General features: G+C 47.3%; 1 protein-coding gene across 2 annotated transcripts in view; it reads left to right on the plus strand.

The window, feature by feature from the left end:
- The window catches only part of fat4 (FAT atypical cadherin 4), a 74,581-nt gene that overhangs the window by 7,606 nt on the left and 40,891 nt on the right, over nt 1–26,084 (plus strand). The gene's annotated exons all lie outside the window — the stretch shown is intronic.

A 26,084-nucleotide genomic window follows, 5' to 3' on the forward strand; every position in this document is an offset into this window, starting at 1 on the left:
GTCTTCCTAATACTATCAGATACAGATGTTCCATATCGGCCCTTCAAGGCCAAACACCTGCACATCACCGACTGAGGTGAGACCAGGATACAGCAAAAACATATCACATTCAGACACCTTTTCAAGTCCTTTGGCTTTTGTGCATTATTCCTCTAATTATTCCTTTTAAAGAAGGAACTAAACAGTGGGAACAGGAAAGGGGGCACATAGATCTTCTTGTCACCTCCACAGTCTGGTTCTTGTCCTCTTCGCTCCCCTGCTTCATCTGCCTCCCCCTTCGCCCTCAGACCCTTCAGCCCCTTTGCACCAGACGGCTACAACTGTTTTGTTAAACTCACTGTGAATCAAAATGAAGTGTTTTTTTTTAGAGGGGCCCTTGAGTGACACATAAGTCCTTGCCCCCTCCTCTTAAAGACATTGTTCCCTCCTGAAAGTAAACACAGTCCGAGTGTTCAACAGGCCTCCCTTGTTTCGCCTGCGCAGATAAAGTGCCTGCCTGTGCTCTGGGAGCTGCGTGTTATTTTTTGCCGTGCCAGCGTCGTGCCTTGGCAGATGGAGGCGCGCGTACGGATGCGGCTGTCGGCCAGCGTTCCTCCGCCTCCCTGAAGGCCGTCCTGTACGGCCGCGCTGACGGAGAGCGACCAGTGTTTGTGGAGGATCTGACAGAGTCGAGGGCATAGCTGCAGATGATGTGGGAGCAGGTGGGAGCTGGATGCAGCACATCTGATGGCTGATGCAGGCATTGGTTTCCACATCAGATACACTCATCAGCCTCTCAAGTTGTGTATTTCTGCGCCTTTGCGTGTCCTTTGTGTAAACCTGCTTGTTTTGCGTCTCTGGGAATCTGTTTGCGTCTCTCCCTCTGTTGTGGATCAGACTGATTATAAATCTTGTTGGGAACAAACTTCAAAGTATGTTTTCTTCAGTCTCTTTCATTGCCTCTGCTGCTTTCCCTGTGTTTTGATGATGCCAAACCTCCTGTGACAAAGAGGGAGACGTGATAATGTGATCAGGGCATCAGAGCTGACGGAGGGCAAAAGGACCTGAAACATTAAACCCTCCGCGGCAGCAGGTCGACGAGCAGAGAGAAGGTCGTGAGCAGAACCGCACGATGCGGATGCTGCTCGTGTCTGTGTTAATGAGTTCAGTGGTTCCGAGTGTGACAGTGGCGCCCTGAGCGCCGCCTTCAGGCGCCGCCGCCGAAACGGACTGAAGTGAAAGACAGCGTTTGATGGCGTCCGACCTCTGTTAAACTTCATGTTCCTCAGAGGACACGTTTCCCAGGAACTGACGCCGTGTGATGCAAAATGAACCCAGTCCTCGTGTGTTGTAATTCACGGTCTAATTCCTGGATCTTTTACTGGGTCTCTGCTTGTGCTCATTCAGACGAACGTTCTGTCTCATGAAAACGCGTCCAAGCGAACGCTCCTTGACTTCGGTTCATACACCTTAAGACGAGGAACATTTTAAAGCATAACTGCTGTGAAAATAACTCATTATTATTATTATGCTACTGTCAGATGTGACCACTGCAATATTTTTATTCAGATTTAAAATGAGCCCTTAATGAACTTTGCGGTTCATTCCCACTTTTTTATTCCTGCAGAGTGTTTGTTCGTCTTGTCAGGTTCCATTGAGTCTCACTGAAAAGCTGCCACCAGATGAATGTTACTTACCTGGTTTGGGTTTTTTAACACACACACTTTTCTGTATGAAGTAGTTTTTAAAATGGCGAAACCTTAGCCTGGATCAGGACTCTCCAGATCAACAGAGGAGTTAACATGATTATGCTTCAAAGCAGCCATCTGATCCCAGCTTTTGCTGCTTTGGCCACAAATTGAAGCACTGAGGTTCAGTTTCCAGCCTGTTGTCACGTCGCTAGACTGAGTAAACTCCGAGCATGTGAATCTGGGAGAAGTACCTTGACTTCAGTGGCATTGTTTCAACCTTGCAGCTCTCGCTGTGTTGTCTCTTGTGGGAAACTGAATTGTCCTGGTGCGGTGGCTCCACCCTGCTTTTACTTTAAACAGGTTAAAACAGAAATTATTTGCGCACTCTATTTTTAAAACTCGGTTTGCCGCTAAATTATGTTTATAAAAGAGAACGTACATGTATTATAAGAAAAGCCTTTCAGCGCTGCGGTTCACTGTCCACAAGGGCCTTTTTTTCTTTTTTGGTCCCTTTTCTGCCTCGTGCAAAGTCAGTGCGAGACCTTGGGTTAGAACAATAAATGCATGTGGCCAGAAGCGTGCGTGCTTCACAGCGCTTGGCATCACAGACACATTTCTCTCGTTGTGTGACTTTGACTGTCAGGCCTCATTGGCGGGGGGGGGGGGGGGGGGGGGGGGGGGGGTGCTCTGCCTTTAGCCCAGACCCTCTGCCCTCCTGCCTTTGCTCTGCAGATCGAGCGTGATCAAAAGGGACCAGTTCACCGTTTTGCATTGGGAATGCAATCAGAACGGCCCATCAGAAGCTGTGATCTAAAGTTTCCAAACTTCCCAGTCACTCAACCACAGCGAGGTTGATTAGAAGTGGGACTGATCAGGTGTAGATATATGGTGGGATATGGCTCGAACGTGTTCCCCTGGACACGTGCGACGCATGGAAATAAATCTGTGCCTCAGTATGACAACATCCTGAAGGTTTCTTCATCACTTTCCTCTGCGCGCCTCCGACTTCGAAGGGACTATAAAATATGCCCGAGTCTGTGCAGCGTTAAAAAAACGCATAATGTTCACTACTTTCACTTGTAAAACGCAGGGAGTTGGAGAGAAGGAGGGAGAGAGGGTTGATTTTGGCACAAAGTCTCTGTGGTAATAATGGATCCCAGCTACACAGTGATTTGTTCTTACACGTGACTTACCGAGCGCTCCGGCTTTAACAAACACTTCAGCTGCTCCACACAGAAACACACACTGAACTTTCCATTGTTTTCCGAGTTTCCTCGCTGACCTGATTCTTTTAAATGCGTTTGAGGCGAGCGTGTTCCTCGTTGCTGCTCGCTCGCCGCTGCTCATCCATCACTGGCACCTCCAGAGTGACAGTCGTGCGGTCGCCTCCTCCGCGGATCCTCCCTCCTCCAGGGACATCAAACGAGAAGGAGAGAGGATGTGCATTTCTGCTTCGTGTGCAGTGTTCTCACATGCACAGCCACACACACACACACACACACACACACACACACACACACACACACACACACACACACACACACACACACACACACCTCATCTCCCCAGCTTGTGGTGAGACCAGCGACACAGGGCAGGAAGGGGCATCTCCCGCAGCCTGGACAGATAATTTAGGAGCTACATGGGAGTTGTAGGGAGGAAAGGGAGAGGAAGGTAAAGGGGGAGTCGGGGGGCAGTGTGGTTTGAGCTGGGAGGGAAGCTGAAGCCGGCTTTAGTGTCAGAGTCAGGAGACAAGCAAAGATAGACTGGCACCAGCGAGCGAGAGCCGTGTTATTGTCTTTTATGAGTTTTCCATCAGCGCTCTGTAACTTTATTAGGAGTAAACCGTGTTGTGATTCAGCATTTGTACATGTCTTTTAATGCTTTCTAGCTGTGTTGTTTGTGATTACTACTTTCCAAGCTTGCAGAAGCGTGTATCTGCGTTGCCTTCTCTGCTCTGCAGGTCCCGACGCCGAGCACGAAGCCAAGCCGCAGTCGATTTGCAGCTGTTTTCAATCTTGGAATTGAAATATTTCAGCTCTCACAATGTCCCTGCGTGACTCCTCCGACGCTCGCCTTCCATGCAACTTGTTAAGCTCTTAAATTCATGCAGGAGATTTGACCTTCTGGTGTGATCTAATACGGTTTTCCCCCAAATTAAAGCTGGGGTGCTAAACGCTTTGTTTATTGGGCCTAGAATGCGTGTAGAGAGACTCTATCACTGCTCTCTCGGCTTTATTACACAGTAATAGAGCGGCCTCGTGTGTGGCAGGTGTCTCTTAACGCACCCGTTCTCCAGGTAGTGCTCGCACTCCTCACCTCCCAGGGGTCGCTCTGCAGACAGGCTCTGGATCACGCAGCCCAGTGGAAACCAGTGGAAACCAGTGGAAACCAGTGGAAACGTCTGGTGCCGCCGCGACAATGAGCGCCCACGAGCAGACTCCCTTTGGGGGATTATTCTCTCATTCATGTGGGCTCAAGTGGCCGCTCTGCGTTTCCAGGCCACCGATGCTGAAGCGTCGTCTTTCAGCGGCGCTCGCTGCTGTGCCGCACGGCTCCGCGGGGCAGCGAGCGCAAACGCTCCTCCAGAAAACACAACAGCGTGTTTACACAAATCCGCCGTCAGAAACAGAGAGCAGAGAGAAGTCCTGGCTTGAAATAGCTCGCGTTTCTCCTCGCTCTAATTGGAAGCAGCTGGAAGGTTCTGGGCAGCGACGCGCGAGTGCAGCAACGTGACTCAGGCTCTGACTCGGGCTACCTGACTCTGGTGTCAGACACCAGCTATGTTTCATATGTGGAGATGCAAACAAAAGGAAAGTCTGACTCTGGCTCTGCTTCTGATTACGTCCGTTGACAGCGTGCTATTTTTACTTTTTGAAATCTCGTTGCCCACTCTGTGATTTTCCTATGCAAATGGGTGAAGCGGCCTAAGTTGAGCGGCCTCCATTGTGTGTGGATGTTGAGGTGTAATTTAAGTGGCGTTCTCTCAGTTGACGTTATGGTCTGTCCTTTCAAACACGGGCTGGTTTTTTCTTTGTCTGCATCTCTGTGTTTTTCAGCATACGTTCTGCAGTGCTCCGTGTTTTGCACAGTCTTGGCCTCGGTCCTGTTCCCTGCAGTCATGCTGTTGGCGCTGACGCGTAGCTCACCAGGGCGAAGGGGAAAAAGCCCACTGAAATTGACTGGTCCAAACTTTTGCCTCACCTGGTGATGGACGGGTCGTAATGAAGTCTCCCTCCCAGGACACTGTGTTCTTTACAGGCTCATCAGATATGACATCATGCCTCCATCTGCTGCTCCTACATAGAGCAGTAGCCAGTAGGGTTTAAATTAAATGGAGACAACATAAAACTTCCCCATTTCCAACAGACATTAACTTGTTTCACGAATTTTATACGAAGGTCTTTATCTGTGGCACAAGCAGGACTGTACAGTAGTTACGGTCTAAACTGAATTTGAATGCAGGCCAAGAAGGAACAGCCTCCATGTGTGTGTTTGCCAGGAGGCAGACGTGTCTCTGCATTCAGTGTGTGTGTGTGTGTGTGTGTCTGTATCTCAGCCTGAAACCGCTGCAGTTCTCAGGCGCGCCAGCTGCCTCGGCGCTAATCCCTCGTCCTGCAGATTCACACATGATCGCGTCAACGCGTCTTGTCATTTGATGCAGCTATCTGATAATGAGCGAGTGAGCCAGTGGAAAGCAACACTCTCAGGATTCCTGGTGAATCCTGTGACCTTTGACCCGACTTGGCAGTACCAGAGCGGAAGAGCAGCGTCTAGTCTTGGCAGCTCAACAACCAGCTGTGTGTGTGTGTGTGTGTGTGTGTGTGCGTGTGTGCTCTTGCGGAGTGGGGCCCAAAATCCTTTTTTTTCTACCAAAATGGGACCCTATGGTCACTTGTGGGGCCCTGTGGCTGGGCCCCACATCTTTAAAGGCCTTTTTGAAGGTCAAGCTAAGGTTAGAATTGAGGTTTGGTTCAGATTAGAGCAAAGGTTACTGTAGACGTCTGCCTTTATTTGTGATCGTTAGGGTGAGGGGCTAGGGAGGCATTATGTATATACGTATATGGTGGGCCCCACTTTTATAGCACCGCAAGGCTGTGTGCGTGTGTGCGTGCGTGCGTGTGATTCATCATACTGTAAGTGTGTCTCTGTCTGTGACCGGGTCCTCGTGTACAGTGCGGTGGACTTCATCCTGGGCGTGAACTCTGCATGCTTCCTTTATTCGCCTGACGTCTGACAAGGCTGCGGCGCTGGCGGTAATGATGTGGTTATTACTTCCCATCATGCATCGCTGCAGGCCCTGGCCGTCAGACAAGGCAGTGTGTCCCTTGTCAGCGACGCGTCGCTGCTTTTGTGTGAAGTATTTGTTCACAGTTGCTTCGTCATATCATTTCTTCAGAGCCAAAAATGCAGCTGTCTGTTTCTGCTGCATCTCAGTCACTGTTATCTTCTGTACTTAATCAATTCATAGTAGAGTTTTTTCTTGCTCCGCCCGTGTGATGCTCTGGGAGCCGTGGACTTGGACCGTGGAAAATGTCCCAACATGCATTTTGCATCACTTAGCAGCCGTGACAACTGTAGTGTAACTGTAACTGTTGTGGTGTCACTAGGTTCATTTACGCTTCTATGGTTTTCACCCCTGGCTCCTTATTTAAACAAAGCCTGACACACGCTAAGCTCACACGATTTCACAGTGTGATGAAAGGTGCTGTGCTGTAACTGTTGAACACTCAGCTCATATCAGATTTTTGATGGAGCACGTTGTCACAGTTCTGGAAATTAAATTGCAGTTGGTGCAGATCAAACGGAGCCAAAGCAATAGTTAAACGTGTCCGTTTGCAGGATCGTGACATGAAAGTCGTCTTTTCTTACTTCATGTCTGCATCATATTTTAACTGAGGCAGTGTGTTCAACTTGTCCCGATGATCTTCATACAGGATCATAAACTTGTACGTGGTACATTATGTGCATATCATATGGAGGCTTTAATTGCTTATCTGCATCCTCTTCAGGACTAAAGCTCCAAATATAAATCAATGAGTAACATAGGTCACATTTCATATTGTCTTTGAAACTGAAGATTTATTTGCAGGCTTTATACCAAACCCCCGCTGTTGGGTTTGCACAAGCCTTTTACTGAAGCTGTGAGGAAGCGGTAGTTGCCCCGGGGCCTGCAGAAATGCCAGCTCCAGTCATATGGAAGCAGTTTTATTCCTCGACTGTCAAATGCCCCGTGTGCCCCCAGCACAGACTCCATGTGCAGGACATGCTGCTGTTTGGGATTAACACAACAATGACTTCAGTCTTTGACAGAGTTTGGATGTTTATTTGCTTCTTCTTCAGCCACATTAGTCTAAGTGGACTAAGAGGATGTAAGTGGATTGTGGGCAAAAAGAAGGAAGGAAGGAAGGAAGGAAGGAAGGAAGGAAGAGGAAAGAAGGAAGGAAGGAAGGAAGGAAGGAAGGAAGGAAGGAAGGAAGGAAGGAAGGAAGGAAGGAAGGAAGGAAGGAAGGAAGGAAGGAAGGAAGGAAGGAACACATATGTTACTTTGTAATTATTCCATGTAGTACAGAATTTAAAATTATATTAAATTTTTACTTTCTACTTCTCTGAAATGCAAAGGTTTAATGGGCTAATTGCAAATAAATGTAAAAATAAAGCCTGCTTGTAACAGAACAATCCATCATAAAAACCAGGCTTTACAGCAACATTAGCTCCAGAAATACGTCTGAAGAGCCTAAACCTGCTTGAATAATTATTATTATGCTAAAAGATGAAAAGCCTCAGCGTTTGGAAATTGCTCTTCTTCAATGAGACTTCTTGTTGCCCTCATTAATCCTGCTCGTCTCACACAATCAGATTCCTATCATTATGACACAAATTAGCTCCGTGCAATCATTAGCCCATTGTTGGTGTGGTTTACATTGTTGTTTTTCCTCCGCTTTGCATAAATCAATTCGTTCTTCGCTTTAATTAATTCTTGCACTGAAATTGACTTGGGAGACGTCCCAGGATGATTCATTTGGGGTGTATATGATTAGGACCGGCCTGGAAGATCAGAAGCTCTTTTTAATTGTGTAGCACCGATGCTAATTCATCTACCAACCCGCCCAGGTCCCGCCTCCGCTGCAGCCGTTTCCTGTCTGACTGGGCTTTTGATTCTTTCTGATCATAACACCCGACCTCGCTGTGTGTGTGTGGGATGGAAATGAGCAGGGGAAATAGATCAGTGAGTGAATGCAGATGATAGGGACCCCGATGTGGGGGCTCTCTCCCCATTGAACGCAGATTACATCAGCGGTTGGTGGCCGCAGAACGCAGCGCGCTGCTGGCAGACACCACACGGACTCAGAGGAGTCTTTTCAAACCTCACTATTGTTAGCGAGGGATTATTCTTCGGGTTGTTATCCCATTACGCTGTAATGGTAGCAATTTTCTGCTTAGGAATTTGGCTGTTTCTGTGGGGAAATATGTGCCAGAATGTTTTTAAATCAACCATTTATTGTGTATAATTTGCAAAAATTGTAAAATTGCATTTCCCCAGTTGGGCACTTTTTAGATGACTTTATCAATAGTCCTAAGAATATATAAAGAGATCCGATTATTTTATCCAGATTATAACGAAAAATTTGGAAAATGACACGATTAAAGGATTGTTACGTATTATTATTAAGTCAAATTCTTGGAATGTTTATAAATTTTTTCCCACCGTGAGCAGCTTTCTGTTCTTTATTCTGAAATAGGACATCAACACAGCTTTTCAAAGTAATGCTCTTAACAGGTCATTAGCCTTTTTTTTCCTACTTTTTCTGTACGTTTGCCCAAACACTAAAACCTTGTGTCTTTCACGTCTGATTAGTGACACTTTAATAAAGTCGTTTAAAGTTCAGCGGACTGAATTTTCCACCTTTTCTAGTGTTTCTATGGTCACGGGGAAATGACCTGCATTCAGGCCTGTGCACAATCTTTTAAATGCAAATCCTTTAAAAGTAACTGTGTAATTCTGTCTATGGGGACTCTCCCGACTTGGCTGTGAGAGAAAGTGTTTTTTATATAAGGCAACCACGGCTGTTTTTCTTTCTGTCTTCTTGATCTGACAGCAATTGACTAAGCCAGTCCTTAAGGCGTGACAAAAGCTTGGCAAAATCTTTACATTTCTTTCCCTCCCCCCTCCCCATCCTCCTCCTCCTCCGCTTCCCCCATCTTTCCTCGGATGGGCCAAGGTGGACAAAGCCTGTCTTCTCTTCCACTTGATTGGGTCAGAAGGCTGAAGTTAAATGTGTGCTTCGGATCGTCGGAGCATTCCCAGCGTCATGTTTTTCTTTCTCTTTATTTTTTTAATGGCGCTCAGGGAAACTCGGAAAACTATGTCGAATCAGCCACAATCCAATCATTTATGGTGATCTCACAGCGAAGGAATGAATGCCAACATCTTATACGAGGGATGCCATGTCAGGAGCGGAATCGCCTCAGCAACACTCTTCCTCTGTTTTACTTATTGAAATTATAGCTGACACCCACTTCACAAGGAGAAGAGCCAGGGGAAGCAGGTCATTGACTCGATTTTCATGGGAAGGCTGATTCGGCCTTTCAGGGTCTGATAGGTCCAGTATTGACAGCCCTTTGCGTGAGGGGAGGGGAGCCTGCCGCCTTCATTGTGCCCATGGTTAGCGGAGGAAAAACAAGGGAGCGCTGCGGAGACAAAGGCCTCAATGGGAACAGTAGCCCCTGTGTCCCCTGCTCTGACTGCTGCTGCTGGGAGGCTTGTGTCCTCCATTCTGGCCTCAAGTGCTGCTCCCACCCTCGCTCCAACAGCCCCAGCCTCCGTCTCCCGCGCGTTTTTTCATCCTGTCAAGTGGCTGCAGAGGTGTTGCAGCTTCACTCGCTGACCCCTGACACCGACAACGAGTCCCAGTGCCTCTGAGCCCCGGGTTGTTTGTCATCTTCATTCGCAGGAGAGCGCTCTTCACTCAGTTTGTGGAGAGGTCTGCTGTAATGTCAGAGTCTCTCCTTCAGATCCTGGACAATAAAACTGTGGACTCTGATTAAAGCCACTGTTATCATACGATGCATCGTCAACTCAGATCAACTTTATTTGATTTTCTCATGCTTTTCCAGACTGAGGTCTCGAGCCACTGGTTGATTTCTCCAAACATTTCCTCCTCTCTTATTTCCCATAATGTAGACACACACAGAACGTATAGTTCATTACGGGTCAAGTCCTGCTCACAGGAACTTGTTTTCACAAGTCCGTGTCAGCCGAGTGTGTTCTACACTGGTCTGGGTTTAAGGTTATCGCGTCACACTTATCAAAGCCTCTCTTTGAAGTGAACCCTGGCTCCGTTTTGCTCCTGATAAATACTGTATGTGGGCTCAGTCTGGGCTCATGTCCAGGCTGTGAAGGATGGAATAATTTCAGGTTTGGGGTGTTTGTGTTGCAAAAACAGCAACTAATACGTTGCCAAGATTTGCCAAAAATAATCCTGAATGTGAAATAATGCTGATAAATGCAGCGCAGAACTGATGAGTGCAGGCTCGGAGCGGGTCAGGGCTTCAGAACTTCTACAGATACAGGCCTCTTAATGCTGCAGTCTGTCTGTGCAGTGAGACTCAGATCAGAAAGCAATACCGAACACAAAGTGATGTATGCTTTTATTTTGAAGGACAGATAATCTTGCTAGCCCTTGCACTTATTTAGTATTTTCACAGAAGAAGAGAGAGAGGGGATGAGGCTACTGGTTTTATGTGCTGAAAAAAGACTTACAACTGCGAGGCTTGACCTTTGACCCCCACTGACTTGGCTTCTAGCTTTGTGAAGCGCCTTTTGACCCGTGACCCTTGGGCTCTTTGGTTAACCCAGGAAATTGCCCCCAACCCTTCTGACAGCAAGTCGGCGCTGCCAGAAACGTCTTTCCGACGTTTGGAGAAAAGAGCCTTCATGACAACACAATGGCCAGAGCCTGAAATTATGCTGACGTTCCAGCATCCGTCGGTGAATTTAAGTTCATAAGACATCGGAATGAAGATAATGCAACTGGTAACTATTACGCTGTTTGAAACTGGGGCTTGTGTCCTTCAAAGAATTTGGAGAACCCACACATTAACAGCTCAGTTCTCTTGGTGACCACAGTGGATCAGCGTGGCAGACTCCATCCTTCCTTCCCACATACTACACATCTCCCCCCGCCTCTCCCCCTTTCCCCACCTCCCTCAATCTTAATACGAGCTCCTTTTGATGTGTGGATTTTCTGGAGAAGTGTGCTTCGCAGCCCCTCCCTGCCACCAGCCCGTATCCAAATCTGCCCATTGATGTATCAGGGTTCCGGCTTTCGTACGGGGATGTGGTCCCTCGATTTGGGTTTGTGAGCTCTTTATGGTAATTTACTGTATCAGGGAGTGCTTCTCTCCTGGTATGTGGGGATTGAAAGGAATGGTCATGTGCTGAACTGATTAAGAAGTTGGTGGTGACCCGAGGTTAAACCCTTGGAGATGAGGGAGTGGTAAAAATACAAAACAGTCGGGGCGACTGTGGGTGGATAGAGGTGGTAAAATGGGTCACAGGAAAGGTGGAAGGAACGTCTCATCCCGCATGGGAGGAACTGAGACTCTGCAGAGCCCGAGGTCAAGGACTCATCGCAGCCACTAATCCTGATGCCTCCACCCTGAAAGAAGTTGAGATAACCCCATTAAAACAACTTTCAGTTGCCACCATGACTTAGTAGAGACACTCTTCCCTTATCATATTCCATTAGGTTGAGATTACCTCACTCCCGTCGCTGCTTCTCGTGATTCAAGGCACCTCCAGACTGTTTTTGTAGCTGGCTTGTCTCTTTGGGGGACTGGAGTAAACTGAATGGTGACAGCTTTTCCTGCCAGGCCAGTTGTGTGGTGCAGTGTCTGTATTGAGTCTGGGCTGGAGTCCCCCCCCCCCCGTTCCGTGCGTTTGATGAGAGTCAGACAGATTTAGCGGAGGTTTGAGCGAGCGCAGGGACCGGCAGCTGCTTTGCTAATGGCGGTGGCACAGCCTGGGACTGAGATTACACGTTACCAGGCGGAGATGTCACAAGCCGCCGAGCTTTTGTTGCTTCAAAGAGGCGCCCGCTCGGTCTTTCCACCGCCGCTTATCAAACTGACTCAAATGAAACAATGAAGAGCAAATCGTGCAAAGGCGTCGCGAACTGTGACACATCTGCTCAGCCACATTTTTCCATCTGTATTTTTCCATCCGCAGCCTTTTGACAGGACCATCCTAGAAAGTCCTATTACAGGATTTCCGCTTTTCCCTTTGACAATTAATCGAGTCCTTCCTGGCAACAAAGGTACATTAAAAAGCACTGACCCGTTTTGATGGTTAACTTAACCCAGCTGAGCAGCGCTCGCTCCAGCAATCAGATCAAGTGGCATATTGCGTTTAATTTGGAAAAAGCGTCTTTTCTTTAAACCGTTTTTAAAAAGGAGGTGGATCGGAAACTTTCTCGCTGCCAAATTGGTCGTCAAAACGGGTTTCGCTGCTCCGGACAGCGTCACAGCAGCCTTATCGGACTCTAACGGCTCTGTTCACGGAGGTGAAGATGTCTCAATGCTGTCTTTGTGGAGTGCTCTGCCAGTCAGCGCTGGCTGAAAAGCGTGCAGAATTGCTGGCTAAGTGGAATTAATGAGCAAATTTCGCCCCTGAGACCTGAGCTGGGTCTGTCTTTGTTTGTTAGAATGAGCGTTTTCACTGCGGCCCCGTTCGCCCTGGCGTGGAGCTTGCCAAGATCTCTTGGGTCCAGCAGGTAATTCCCAGGCATTTCCCCTTGTTTGGCTAAGGGGGAAAAAGTGGAGTCTGCCCCACTCTGCCCATCCACGTATGTTAAAGTAATCAACCTGAAAAAAAGAGACTGGCGTCGCTAATGTTCATTACTTCATGTCCCGTCCTGGGAAACGTTTAAAACCAGGACGAGTAGAAGGGGAGCGCAGAGTGGTGTCATCTGAACCCAGTCAAAACACATTTGACTGGGCTAATGGGAATAAAGTTTACTCAAGCAGGGACGTGTACGCATTAATTGCCAGGGTTTCCATTGGGTTCTGTGTATATCTGAAGAATAAACAGCACTTTTGATTTTGCTCAGATCTGTTTTGGCTAAAACGTGACCTCTCTTAAGATGAAATTGTGCCATTAATTTTAGCTGTCGTCTCCTGAGACGGATCAGAGGTTTGTTTGCATGAAGCTTTGATGGTTTGGCTTGTTAGAACTTCTTGATGTCTGTGGTAATTATGTTTGTAACTAAACATCCCTATCCCGTTGCACGTTCCCCGTTCTGATTCCTCACTGGGAGCTGGAGGTGAAGCTTCCTGTTTCGGTATGTGCTGGTTTTGAAGTTTGCCGGTTAAACGTCTGACACACGTGGAGGCGTCATCAAAAAGAGAAAAGGTGTCATTTAAACCTTTACCATCACAAATATTGATCTTACCACGAAGCGCAGCTGGTAGAAGCTCTCTCAACGTGGACGATTATGCCTGCGTGCAGTTTATGCATGAGCACTTGTGAATGTGCGGGTTTGGGTTGTGATGCGGCGCTTTGTGGGTCTTAGTGGGAATCCTGGGCCCCAGAGGGAAGACCATAAAAGCCTTGCGGGACACTGAATCAGTGGCCTTTAGAGGATTTCCACAGCCCTGAAAGCCAAGTGTGATAATTCGGCGGCGATCCTTCGCCGGTGGTCTCCCACTGGCATCCTTTAATAACTCCATTAGCAATTAGGAGGCGACGGCGACTGCAGACGCAGATCTGCCGCTGCTTCTTTCTTCCCCTCAACGCGTTCAACGGGCTGCGGGTCCACATCACCCGCATTCAATATGGTCCCGCCGTGATAGATAGCAGCCTTAGGATAACGTCACTCAACGGTGTAACACTGTGTTTGTTTTCAGTCGATTGATAGTAAATGAGAAGACGGTGGAAGAGCTGCGGTCATAGATACGAGCTTCAGCCCCGGTTTCAGTGATGAGTGAGTGATGAGGGGCCGAGGCCGGATCTGCTGAGCGTCAGCAGCAACATTCCATCGCACCGGGAAGATGTAGATTCATTAGACCAATAGAGAGTTCACAGTCGCAGTGGAGCTCCTTCATCTGAGCTGAATATCAGGCACCGTGATTTGACACGTAGCGTGTGTGTCTGTGTGTGTGACGAGCATTTACTATGAAAAGCCTCTAGTTTAGTCGTGAAACAAGTCGTTTTCTGAGCAGATGATTGCACATTGAACACAATCAGCTCTATATGTGAACAATTGTCCTAATGAGCTCATGCTGTTGCATTTTTCAGAGGCTGTAAATTTCTTTTGGACAGAGCTCTGCTTGGTTTATTGCTCCTGGAAGAGAAAACACCCAGTGATTCATTTACCCACAAAAGCATAGCAAGATCTGCTGCTTTTTGTTTATTTGTTTCATTTCTTTCTTTTCTTTTCTGGCACTTGCCACTTCGACTCTCCTCCTCCTCCTCCTCCTCCTCTCCCAGGGTCTCACAAACCCTGTGGTCAGCGAACGTTAAGAAATTATGGATGAGCATACTGATTCTTCTGACGAGCCCCCCTCCCCTCCATTCTCTCCTAATAGGAAATGGGAGATTCATCCTCCAATCCGCCGTCCATCCCCGGAGGCCCATGATTGGGGATGTGTATGGTGGGGAGAAACCAGGGATGACAAATAAAGGCTGAACCCTTGAATGGCAAGGTTCTGCTTCCCGTGGCTCTGTTTGCAGCGTGGACCGCGGAGGCCGTAGCCCCTCCGCCCGGGGGGTTGTCAGTTACTGATGGCGCTGTTGTTGGTTCCAGTGTGAAGGGGGCCGAAGAAGCCCCACCACAATCCTGCTTGTTAAATAGCCTGAATTAATGAAGTGGCGGAGCTGGGAACTTCCTACCCCTGAGCGACATGGGTGGAAAAAAGAGGACCACTTCCTTAGCATTTCTATGGGCCCCCAACTTCTTTTCATCCTATCGGCTTTTTCCCCTAAAACCCCACTTTTTTCTCCCCCGCCGTCCTCCTACACCCTCAAATGCTCCTTTTTTGAAGTCCTTTAATCCTCTGGATTTATGCCGAGTTGGGAACAGCGACTGATAAGTGGCTGCAATAAGCAAAAAAATAAGATGCTTCTGCAGAGTCTTCCAGTAAATGTAAATGTGAGCAGCGGTCGTGGCTAATGGCACAAAAGTGGAGATGAAAGAAAGCTGCAGATGTGAAAGTTTGTGTTGCTGATTTTACTTTCGCTGCTTCACAGAATCACATCCTGGGTTCTGACGTTTGCCTCCTCTCTAACTTTGCTTCTGACAAAGTAAACAACATTTTTCATTTTCCTTTCATAAGATTTTACAGGGGATAGAAAGGCCTCATACAGTAGGTTTCCCATGGTGCACCAGTCTCCATTTTTATTGCCACATCAGTTTTTTAGTATTTAGTATGTTATTTATGGAAGTGGTGGAGGTTTAGCTGCCGGTTTGTAAGTTTTGTATTACTTATGATGTCAGTCTTTGGGACACCTGATTTACCGATGGGCAAAGATAAAGAAAGACTTTAATCGAAGTGTAAACTGCTGCGTGGAGCTGATGGATGGCAGGAGCAGGACAGTGCCTCTAGTGTTACATGTGATCCATGGGGGAGGAAGGTCGGCGTAAAGCCTCAGGTCAATGTTTAGGTGAAACTGTCCAAAGACGAACGCCGCGTGACGGGGATTCGTTCCTCTCAGGTCCACGTCCTGCTGCTTCATGGGAATCCTCCTCGGGCTCATACTTGTTGATTTAATGAGCGTCTAACGTGCAAAGTTCACACACGGCAGAGTTCAGTAACGTCAGGAGGCCGTCGCCGTGAATCCAAACACGCTGACACGTCTCGTTCTTTTATTTTGAGCAAATAAGTCAGTTTTATGGAGAGCGATTGGCCTTTGCGCCGTGGCTGCACCCAGACCTGGCTCATCTCAAAGGCTGCTGCGTTGAATCACTCAGAGTCAGGCCAAGGCCGCGCTGCAGATAACACGCTTCCCTTTGAGGTAAAGGCTGGTCGGCCGCCAGCTCCCTAATAGGAGACTGTTTATACTTGGAGGTTTTATCTGCTGTAAAAGGCCCTTCGTTGTACAAAGGCTGAGGAATTCCTCTCGTAAAAGCTCGATAGCGCTGCGCAAAATCCCGTAAATAAATAAATGAAGGGAATCATCGGTCAAGGTGGGTGGAAAGGCTGCGTCCGCCCATCGCACGCAGCACAAAGGGGCTCGATGGGATCTCCTCTGCTGGACCCGACGCCGACGCAGGCTAAACGGCCTGGGAGCCTCCGCTCAGCGCTCGTTCAGGCCTGAAACGCGTTAAAGGCTGATCCGAGCGTCGATACGGAGGTTTTTATAGCGTCTTTCTTCCAACAGAGACGCATTTACATGGCGACTCTGGCGGTCAGAGTAAATGATGTAGACGTTTGCATGTCTGGCCATTTGCTTCAGTTATTATTGAGTGATTATAGTCGGCTGTTTTGGCAGCGCGCAATTATGGCCGGCTCATTCAATGAACGTGATTCCAAGCATATCAAATCTATTCAGCCTCGTATAGAAAAAACAACTTTTCCTGTCAGCTGGAAAACAAACACTAACACGTTTGAGCATGAAGCCAAATGAAAACACACAATGTGTCACGTTAACAGCATCTTAACCTAAACTCGACAGCCATTTTATTAGGTACACTTCATCCAATTTAGACTTCTTTTAAGTCTATAGTTACTGAAGTTCCACATAATTTATTTTAAATGTAAAACAATTGGTGTTAAACTTCAAACAAACATTTTTTTTCCTCATAATAGTCAAAAGGATCTGATTTGCAGACACTGCGTCTGATTCACTCTCTGAGCAGCTCATTAGCTATGATATCACGGCAGCGGCCCAGAACGCAATAATGAGCAGGTCACAGACACTTCCCCACGGACAAAACCCTGCAAGTGACCAGCTCAGAGCCAGACACACACAGCGACGGGCCATTACCTGCCGCCGTCTGCTCCTGCAGACCCGCAGCAGCTGCAGGTAGCGGCGCTCAGCTGGGCCAAAGGGAGGAACTCTGAGGAGTTTATGACATTAAGCAATTAGGACGTGCAGAGACACAGAGCTGGGAAAAAAGAACAGGAGCAAGAAAGAGCCTCCTCTTTCTCCTGCACACATTGCTCCCAGCACGGATTAATCACTGTGTCTGGGCGAATGAATGGCCGTTCACATCACTCAGACCTGTTATTTACAATTTAGTAGTTAGGCGATAAAACTCAAGCAGTGGCGTCTGCTCCGTTTGCCGACGCTTTGTCCTCATTTGATTTTCTCGTCTTGCTTCAGTCTTGACCTGATTCCTTTTGTTTTTACTCTGATCCACTCGTTTTTTCACAAACCAACGTAAAGCGTCTGCTTTATCTGTTTCTCCGTCTCCGTGTGTCTCGTCTTCTGCCTCCAATTCTCCGTCTTTTTCCTCCTTTCTCTCTGATTTTGCTGAGGAAGAAGCAGAACCAGATAATGAGGCGAGGAAAGGTTCCGGCCCATTAGCGCTCAATGGAGATGAGCAGCACATTTGTCCTCATGTCGAGTCAGTTGAGCCGGATCACTGTTAAACATCCTAATATGCTGAGTCATGCCCAGTCGTAGGAGCCTCTGTGCATGTTTTTATCTCATCATCTCTCATACATTTCATCCAGTACATGTACCATCGTGTGGAGGTGAGACGACAGGCGATGAGGCCACAGACGCAGCCTCGTGTTCGTCATATTTCCCCTGAGACTCAGCGTTTACTACAAAACAAATAACAGGAAGCTGCGCTGGCTGTGCTGAGAACCCGCCCTTGTGTTTCGTTCCTTCCCTTCTTCCGCTGACTCGACTTTACGCCCTCCGTCGGCCTCCGCCGCCGCGGTCGCCTCGTACCGGAGTGCTCTGATACTGAGCGGTGGCGCTGGGCATTGTTTGGGTCACAATGTGCCGGAGGCCTGTTTGTTTGTCCAGCTCTCATTTGGAAGCAGGGACCAAAGCAGTTCATGTACGAGTTCTTGATACAAAGATAGAAACACGTCCGACTTTGTTTTGCTGCTTATTTCCTACTTGCAGACTTATTTTGCATTATTTACATCAGAAACTTTCCTTTTCCTCACGAGTTCTGCAAAGTAATTTGTGAAGGTGTTTCACTAAAAGCTTTTCTGCCTTTGAAGTTTTTTTTGTCGTAAAATAGAGTAAAATACAATTTGAACACTGTCACATTGCAAATGTTTTAAACCTTTGAAATCAGAGTTTGTGTTTTACTTTGTTGCCCATAAACGTCCTTGCGACAGATCGTTAAGTCAGCAGTTTTCCCCACCTCATCTTTGAGTTTTGTGTCTGTGTTGGTAATTTGCAGGACGAACAGCCTCCGGCGGCGAGTAGCGTTGGTCAAGCTGTAAATCCACCAACGCTGGTTCAGTAGTAAAGCTGATTTACAGACACGATGGCCGCCGGTGGTTAGTGTGGACTAAATCTGGCTCAGCTCTGTTTATCTTAAAGTCTGGATACAGGAGAATGTTTAATTAGTATCAGTAGTGGTTTAATTGTCCCATTCGTTTCCATGCCTGGACATTTACGTAGTGTGTGAATGAAACTTGTCCCACTAGGAGGGAATAGTCATATTTATAGGGTCTTTTTAAAGCAGGTTCTGTTGTGACAGTCATGGGTCCAGGAGTCCTGATGCTTCATCCTAAAGCAGGATCCGACTCTGGACAATGGACCCAGATAGAAATAAACAGGCTGGTCAATGGAAGGCGGAGAGGTTTGGAAAACTGATTACAGGCCTTCCATTCCGAACCCACACTTGACCAAAGAATCAACATATTTACTGTGGAGCATTTCAGGAATAGATGAGAAAAAAAAGGACTAAGCACGTTTAACAGAAAATAGCATCACTCCCTTCAGCTGCCAGCTCCACGGCGTTTGCCAAACACAACACTGAGGGGAGTCCGTTGCAGAGACGAGCGCTGTGCTCCTTGGATGGATCACATCCACAGCCTTTGTTGAACACTGGCCGTAACAAAGAACGTCCGTAACCACGTGCTGGTTTGGCTCTTTATCTGCGCATGCCCTGCTGCTGACCCTGGCTTTAACTCACAGAGAGTCAGTGACATCTGTATTCCTCTACACGAGTGTGTGTGAGTGCAGGTGAGATAATGCAGAATACATCAGCCAAGACTTAGATTAGCTTCAGACCATGTTGACCGATTCACTTCTGACTTATCCTAATTCTCAGTTCCAAGACTCCCACACTCCCACTATTTCACAACCTCCACCACTTTGCCTCCTACTGTACCTGCAGTGATTGCAGATGAATGTCAGTGCTGGGAGTATAGACTGTTACGCTGTGGTGACCCAGTCGCCGGTGCTGCTCCAGCATTTGTTCAGCTCACAGTCAGTGATCCAATCTCCAAAGACAAACGGCAAAACTGTAATACCACTTATTTTCTCAACCAGGGCCAAAGTGTAACGAACATCTGGCAGAATTACACATCGTAACAACATTTTCCGAAGCGCTCTCCACAGTTGGGTCTGACGTCATATCGTCCATATCGCTGCCATTTCTATCCCCAGATTCACATGCAGCTTCAGAACCTCTGGCAGGCGCTTCCACTCGCAGTGACAGACACCATTCATTAGGGTCCTGTATTTGTCTGGCTGCTCAGCCTTTCCTAAACAAAGGAGATGGAGCAAACACCCAGGGGTGTCTAATGGCCTCCCCAGCTGTTGATGCACTAATTGCGGAGGCCTCACGCTGCTGTGATGGATCTCTGAGAGCAGTCTCAGATGAGGCGACGCGTCCTGACAGGCCGGCGTATATCACTCCCCGCTTTTATAAATCGCCTTCCTTCCCAAACACAGCTGCCAAGTCAAATTTGGGTCCCTCTCACTTCTCTCCCCCCAAAATTAAGATACTGTGGATAAATGTTAGTGACCTGAGCTCACTCAGTGCTGGGATGCGTCATCCGGGCCTTCAGGCCCTGTGGTCGGTGTCGGGTCCAGGCTCTGCTGCATTACGTTACCTTATACCTAACTTTTCTTTTTCTGCCTGGGTCCCTTCAGCTTTGCACTAATATGTACAGAATGTGAAGCACTTGGCTGTCGGTGCCGTTTGTTTGACAGATTAATCCCAAGCACCTCACAGAGCCACGAGACCTGTAGAGACCTGCTTTGTGCAAGATACACTCTAATCTCAAATTATAATATTAATTCTTATTAACTATATTGTCACTTTATGTAATTAGTGTAGTGTTTGCTTAAAGTTAGTATAATACTGGTCCATCTGTATTAATGTCTCTGAATATTAAGTGACCCTGAGCACATGCTGCTCCTGCACTGATGTGATAAATAGAAGTGACATAATCCTCAAACATTCTAGGAGGAGAGGATTGTCACCAAAGCAGCACAGCCACTATTTGGAAATGTGACTTGTCAACGCTGGGCTCATAAAGATATCGGCCCGGTTGGAGCAACAAACGATAAGAAGGTCGTTGAAACCTAGACGTTTGTGTGAACGTAGGAAAACGCGTGTTTTGCGTTAGTGCAGACGGTTTGTCTGCCAGCATCTGCTAACACCATCAAATAACATCAGTCTCACGCCCAGCATCTCCTGTTAAAATGCCATTTAACAGAACAATAACTCATTTCTCAGACTCTGTTCTTTGCTTCCTTAGCAGAAAACAAACAAACAAGGCCGCCGTTGTGTGAGATTACGAGCAAATCTTCTCACGGCGGCGACAGAACGCCCTCAGTCTGTTTGGTGTTTGTTTCACGTGAGCATGTTTGGCTTTCAAGTAATGAGCTGGATCTTTAAAGGTGCCCAGCAGGCCGGGAGTGCTTTTGACAATTCCATTCCCCGTCTGGCTGACCTTAATCTGGATTAGTTGATTTTCTTTCCCTGGATTAACAGCTTGCGGTTCAATTAAACATCACGCAGACCAATGGCTTTGAATCGTGGTATTACAAAGTACCACGGGGAGCTTGAAGCGTAACTGAAAAAGCTCCAACTTCAGTGTTTCCTCTGTGGGAACCCAGGGCTCAGCGCTTCGGCCAAACCATCTGGCCTGGAGGGATTTTCTTACCAGCGAGTCTTAGGGCTCCGTGCTTTGCAGCAGCATTCCTAGACAATGTGGAGTCATACAGGGAGGTGGCAGCTAGAGGGTTGGAACCACTGGGTGAATTGGTGTTTGTTCACTATTAAAACATCCCTCAGATGAATCGTTTGCCTAAATTCAAAGACCAATATTATACTGGAAGAATCGCTTCATAACGTTTTTATCTAGTTTAGCCCAACTAGCTAATGCCCAAGGAGTCAAGGAGGTGATTTTATGTGTGATGGCATTGATGGAATCCAACAGCATCGCTTCTCTATTTAACCTTCTAACTGTTGTGTTCACCCTCCCCAAACGACTGCATCCAGGCAGAAACACCTCCGCGATGGCAGCGGCTCAAGCAAAGCCTATTAGGTGCTAACAACAGATGGCTGCGATGCGCTGAGCAGGGCCAGGGGCTAATGTGTGACTGTGAATGTTTGTGTCCGTCTGCTCCCGCGTACGATGATGAGACTTCAATGGTCCACTGACGAACCGGGCCTCGTGTCAGATGGTGATTATAGCAGCATAATGGAAAATGAACCTCACACTGTGGCAGGATGTACTTTACTGCACCAGTTACTAGCTACAACTGTTCTCATTAGAATTTGTAGGGGCCTGAGTTTAAACTTGTACGACAGGACAAGGGTCCAGAGCTGGACTCACATGAAACCTGAACTGCAAGTCAGAGGAATGTGGAAGGAAAGATAGAAACAGGAATTAGGCTGCAAAGCAGGAGAAACTAGACGGATGCACAGGAGGGTAACGAATGAACTGGACGACTCCTAGAGGAAGATGAAGTGTTGGTTTGACTGATGTGGGATTTTAAAGGTCAGTAACATGGCTGTGATGCCAACAGCTGGCATTTTCTACTGCGTTGGCACAAGACAGTCACTTGGGTCTTATATAATTGATCAATATAGCAGACGAGGTTGGCTAGAAAGAGAGAAAGAGACTAGAAGGGTGGAACTCTGGGAACTCTGTCGGGTCCCTCGTTCTCCTTCCTCGCTCCCTCTCTCACTGGGTCCTGGTGGCGACTGTTCCTGTCTCTGACTGGATCACATGTGACACCGTGACCCTTCCTCCCGTGGGGCAGCGCCTCCTGACTCCTCCTCTCTGCACGGACTGACATCGGCCTCTCAGACGCTGCTGCTGCTGTACTGTAGATCTCAGCAGGATGAGGATCCTCATACCTGCGTGGTTCATTTGACCAGCGCGTGCAAAAGATCATGAAAGTGTTACTGACAGTCCCTGGCTAAATATTTGTGATGCAAACTCATTGTTGACATGGTTTCAACCTGTGGCAGACACAGGCCGGAGGATGGTTTCACGGATACGATGCTGCCCGGCCAACAACAACGTGTGTGTATTTGTGTTCTCCGTCTAAACATATCTGCCTTTCCCTGAACGCGTTGTTTAAAATGTTGTGTAAATGTTGAATTAATATGTCACTTGTCAGCGCTGTGTTTGTGTGTTTGCCCGGCTGTGGACGGACTCGGTCCTGCACTGTGTATCTTACGTTTCATCTCCACATTGTTTCCCTCAGATATTGATAATGACGTTGGATTTTTGTTGCTGCTAGACTAAACACTTTCCTTTGCTAGTAAACACGGCCTTTGTCAGACTTTGGTGTTCACTGTTTTAAGAAGCCCTTTGTTTGAGTGATTGCTGGTTTTGCTTCCAAGAGAAGAGAAGGACATCATTCCCTTCTCTTTTGTTGTCTGAGATTTTTCTTTTTTTCTGTCAGACTCTTCTTCTCCAGGCAGTCTGTCTCCTTTTTCAGGGTAAAAGTCTGGGGATTTGTTTGAAGCATGAAAATTATAGAAATGAAGAGCAGAAGTTTGCGTTCTGCTCTTTTCCTGCATAAACATGTTCGAGCTGCAGGAGAGGTCGACTAGGAACAATGACCCCCTGGTGCCATAGTGAGGCTTCGACCCCAGAGTAACCAAGCGCTCCCACAATGAAACTACTCAGAGGAATAAATCATCACCTTCCGACCTCATGCGCTGACCCCCTAAACCCCAGAGAGAAGCGAGAGGTGTTATGGATGATAGTGAGAGAAAGGAGGAGGAGGAGGAGGAGGAGGAGGAGGAGGGTCTGAGAGCAGGGCTGCTTCTCCTCTCATGTGGCGTCGACGGGGCCTTCGCGAGCTGACAATTAATAGTCTCTGTAGGTTTCCTGAATAGGGAATTGAGACGAACTGTCTGTTGGCCATTCAGCTGCGTTCAAGCGTGCCGCCAGACAAAAGCCCAGAAGAAGAAAGCCGTGGCTGTGGGGGCGAGTGTTTTTGAAACATTTCCTTTTTGTTGTGCGGACACAGGCCTATGGGAAGACCCCCATGCTGCTGTGTGCTGGGCGCTCACACGCAGCCGGTGGAGACAGCGTTCCCGAAGCCGAGACGCCTAAAAACAGGGATCTGTCAGCAGCGCCGCTGCTTCGCCACAGACCCGGTGAGAGAAAACAGATCATATCGAGCCTGACGTCTGTTTGCTCACGCGCAACATCTGAACGCAGGACTTTCACTCAGTCCGCGTCAGTGCTGCACGTCGGCTGCTTTCGCTTCACAGACAGCGAGGCTTCGACGCCACGGCCATAAATCGTGACGAGGGCGTCTTAAATTATCTGGAACTCCAAAGGAACCAAGGCTCCGTGGAGAAAGCTTCAGGAGAGCATCTGTGAAAGTGAAAGGCCGGAGTCGGGAGGTGCCGCGAACAGCGGGAGATAATGAAATGTGCAGGCGACGCGGGCAACGGCCCTCGACGTGGTTTTTAAATCTCCCAATGACGTCTCCCAGCTCCAGACCTCGTCTTTGGCCGCGGCATTTCTTCCCATGCTGCTTTGTCCTGGGGGTGTTCACAAATGACTTGTTAATTAAGACGGATGGTACTTTCATGAAAATAAGAGTCAGAGACGTGAGTGAGCTTGGGAAGCGTCCTGGTGGTGTGGAGGTCTGTGGAGGTCTGTGGAGGTCTGTGGAGGTCTGTGGAGGTCTGAGGAGGTCTATGGATGTCTGTGGAGGTCTGTGGAGGTCTGAGGAGGTCTGTGGAGGTCTGTGGAGGTCTGAGGAGGTCTGTGGAGGTCTGTGGATGTCTGTGGAGGTCTGTCGAGGTCTGTGGATGTCTGTGGAAGCGGATGCACTGAGGAATGGGGGAGGCACACAAACGTGTGAATGAGCGTGTGATTGGTGCTTAGCATCTTTATCCATTTGTTTCTGTGTGTGAAAGCGTTCACGAGGAAGTGAAAGGAGGCAGAGCCATCGATGGCCTCGGTTCCCTGAAAGGCCTCCGCGGGGGAAACTGTCCCTCATTGTCGAGATGTTTGGCAGAACCTTTAACAAAACTCATGTTCAAATTATCAACATTTCTCAGTTATTTTTTTCTTTTGACCCTGAAAATGTCTTCAGATCAGGTTTTTCTGTTGCAACCAAAATAATAGGATTGGATGACAATAAAGCTAAACTAAAAACGAGAAAATCATTAAGTCATTAAATAAGAAATTCATTCATTCATTCATTCATTCAAGTCTGAGTCGTGTTAAAGATTAAAGCTCGACTCTGTTTTCTAATGTTCGACTCACACTTTATTCAATAAAAGTAAAATGCTCTTTCTTTCATCTTTCACCCTCCTTGTTTTGTTTTTATCCAGAATCAAGTGACCCTGAAAAATAAAACCCTGCCGCAACAGCACTGAGGAGCAGCACATCCTTTGATGATGTCTGTTTTCTTTCTATCATAGTGTCCATGATGGAAATGAGCTCTAACGAAGCACTAATCAAATCAGGAGACTAATAATTTAACCTAGATTTCTAGTTTACTGCGGAGGAGAAGTTGTCACCGACGTGACTTCTTAATAATTAGGCCAAATCCAGACAGAGATCTTTTACTAATGCATTTTTCATCCTAGCGCCCCCCCCCTTTCTGCTAAAGCTCATGCATTTATCACGGCTTGACAGAAGCTATGAAATGGCTGCCATGATTATATTTAAAGCTCCTACAGACTCTCCACAGATCCTCCTCTGTTTCGCTTAGGTTCAAATCCCACTGGTGACGCCTGATGGTACCTGAACCTGGTACCCTGGGCCGGTCCACAACTACATACACTTTTAGTTGAGAGTAAGATCTGGCTGGAAAAAGCGATCAATTATTCAAAGTGCTTTGATGAAGAATAGTCTCTTTTCAGTGTGATAAATTATTGATGCATTAACCTAAAAAGCTATATTTTAATGTTTCCACGTGAGCCCACGACTTCATTAGACTCTCAGAGTTTAACCTCCATCAATATGTTTCATCACAGCTGTCAGATGAAAGCCGAGCTTGTAAATCCAAATTTGGGGTTTTTTCTTCCTTTCGTATCAGTTGAAGGATTCCATGTTCGTCTACAGGAAAACATTCTCCAGCCTCTTATCCTTTGTAGAAGTCTGTAAATGAGCAGTCGAGACCTTAAGTACAGCTCCCACTCAATGTATAAACGTAGACGTGGTCAAATTAAAGCCCAGACTTCAGTGGAGTTTTTATTTTAAAATGAACCCGAGCCAAAGTGCACAGACTGAAAAGATGTGTAATTACTTACGATGTGGGTTTGTTTCCATTAGGATTAAAACAAGACAGGTTTCAAACCCACAGTTGGTCTAAACATGAGCAGTCATTTATGCAAAGGGAAACTTCTACTTGAAGTATTCAATTTCCATAGTGGACGTTGTTTGTGTTTAATCTGTAGGTTCCAGCCCCATTAATGCGTACGAACCAGGCGACCTTTGTGTTCTGATCTCCTCCGAGGGTTCACAGAACTCAGTGCTTCTCGGATTCTCCGTTTTTCATGGTCTGTGTGCTTTAAATGCTGTAATTGGAGGCAATCGCGTAGAAAGACGGGCGATAAGAGCGTCGACTCACGCAGAGTCGGTGGCACCGACACAGAGCCTGATGGATGTCTGACTCGGGTTCTGGTCTCCTTCCATTCTATAAAAAGAGGCAGACGACTGATAAAAAGGCAAATGCGTTTCACTCCTGCATCTTCAAAGCATACGTTTCACAAATAGGCTAATTATTTTATTTTTACCTTTCATCTTGCGCGGAGGAGAAAATACTTGTTTTGATGTTCCTCTAACCTTTTCATCCTGGGACACAGAACACTACACTTATTAGGCTGTGGTAATTCTGATGATGGCTTTGAATTGTGCCCCAGCGTCACGGAAAGCTCTATCTCGTCTCGCCTCCATTAGCACCACTCTGATCCTGCACGAGGTCTAATTAAACTTTCCAGGTAGAAACAGGAGCGAGAGACTTATGGCTGTTTATAGTGAAGAGGAATCTGAGTT

This window comes from Betta splendens, chromosome 10 (genome assembly GCF_900634795.4).
Source record: "Betta splendens chromosome 10, fBetSpl5.4, whole genome shotgun sequence".
NCBI lineage: Eukaryota > Metazoa > Chordata > Actinopteri > Anabantiformes > Osphronemidae > Betta > Betta splendens.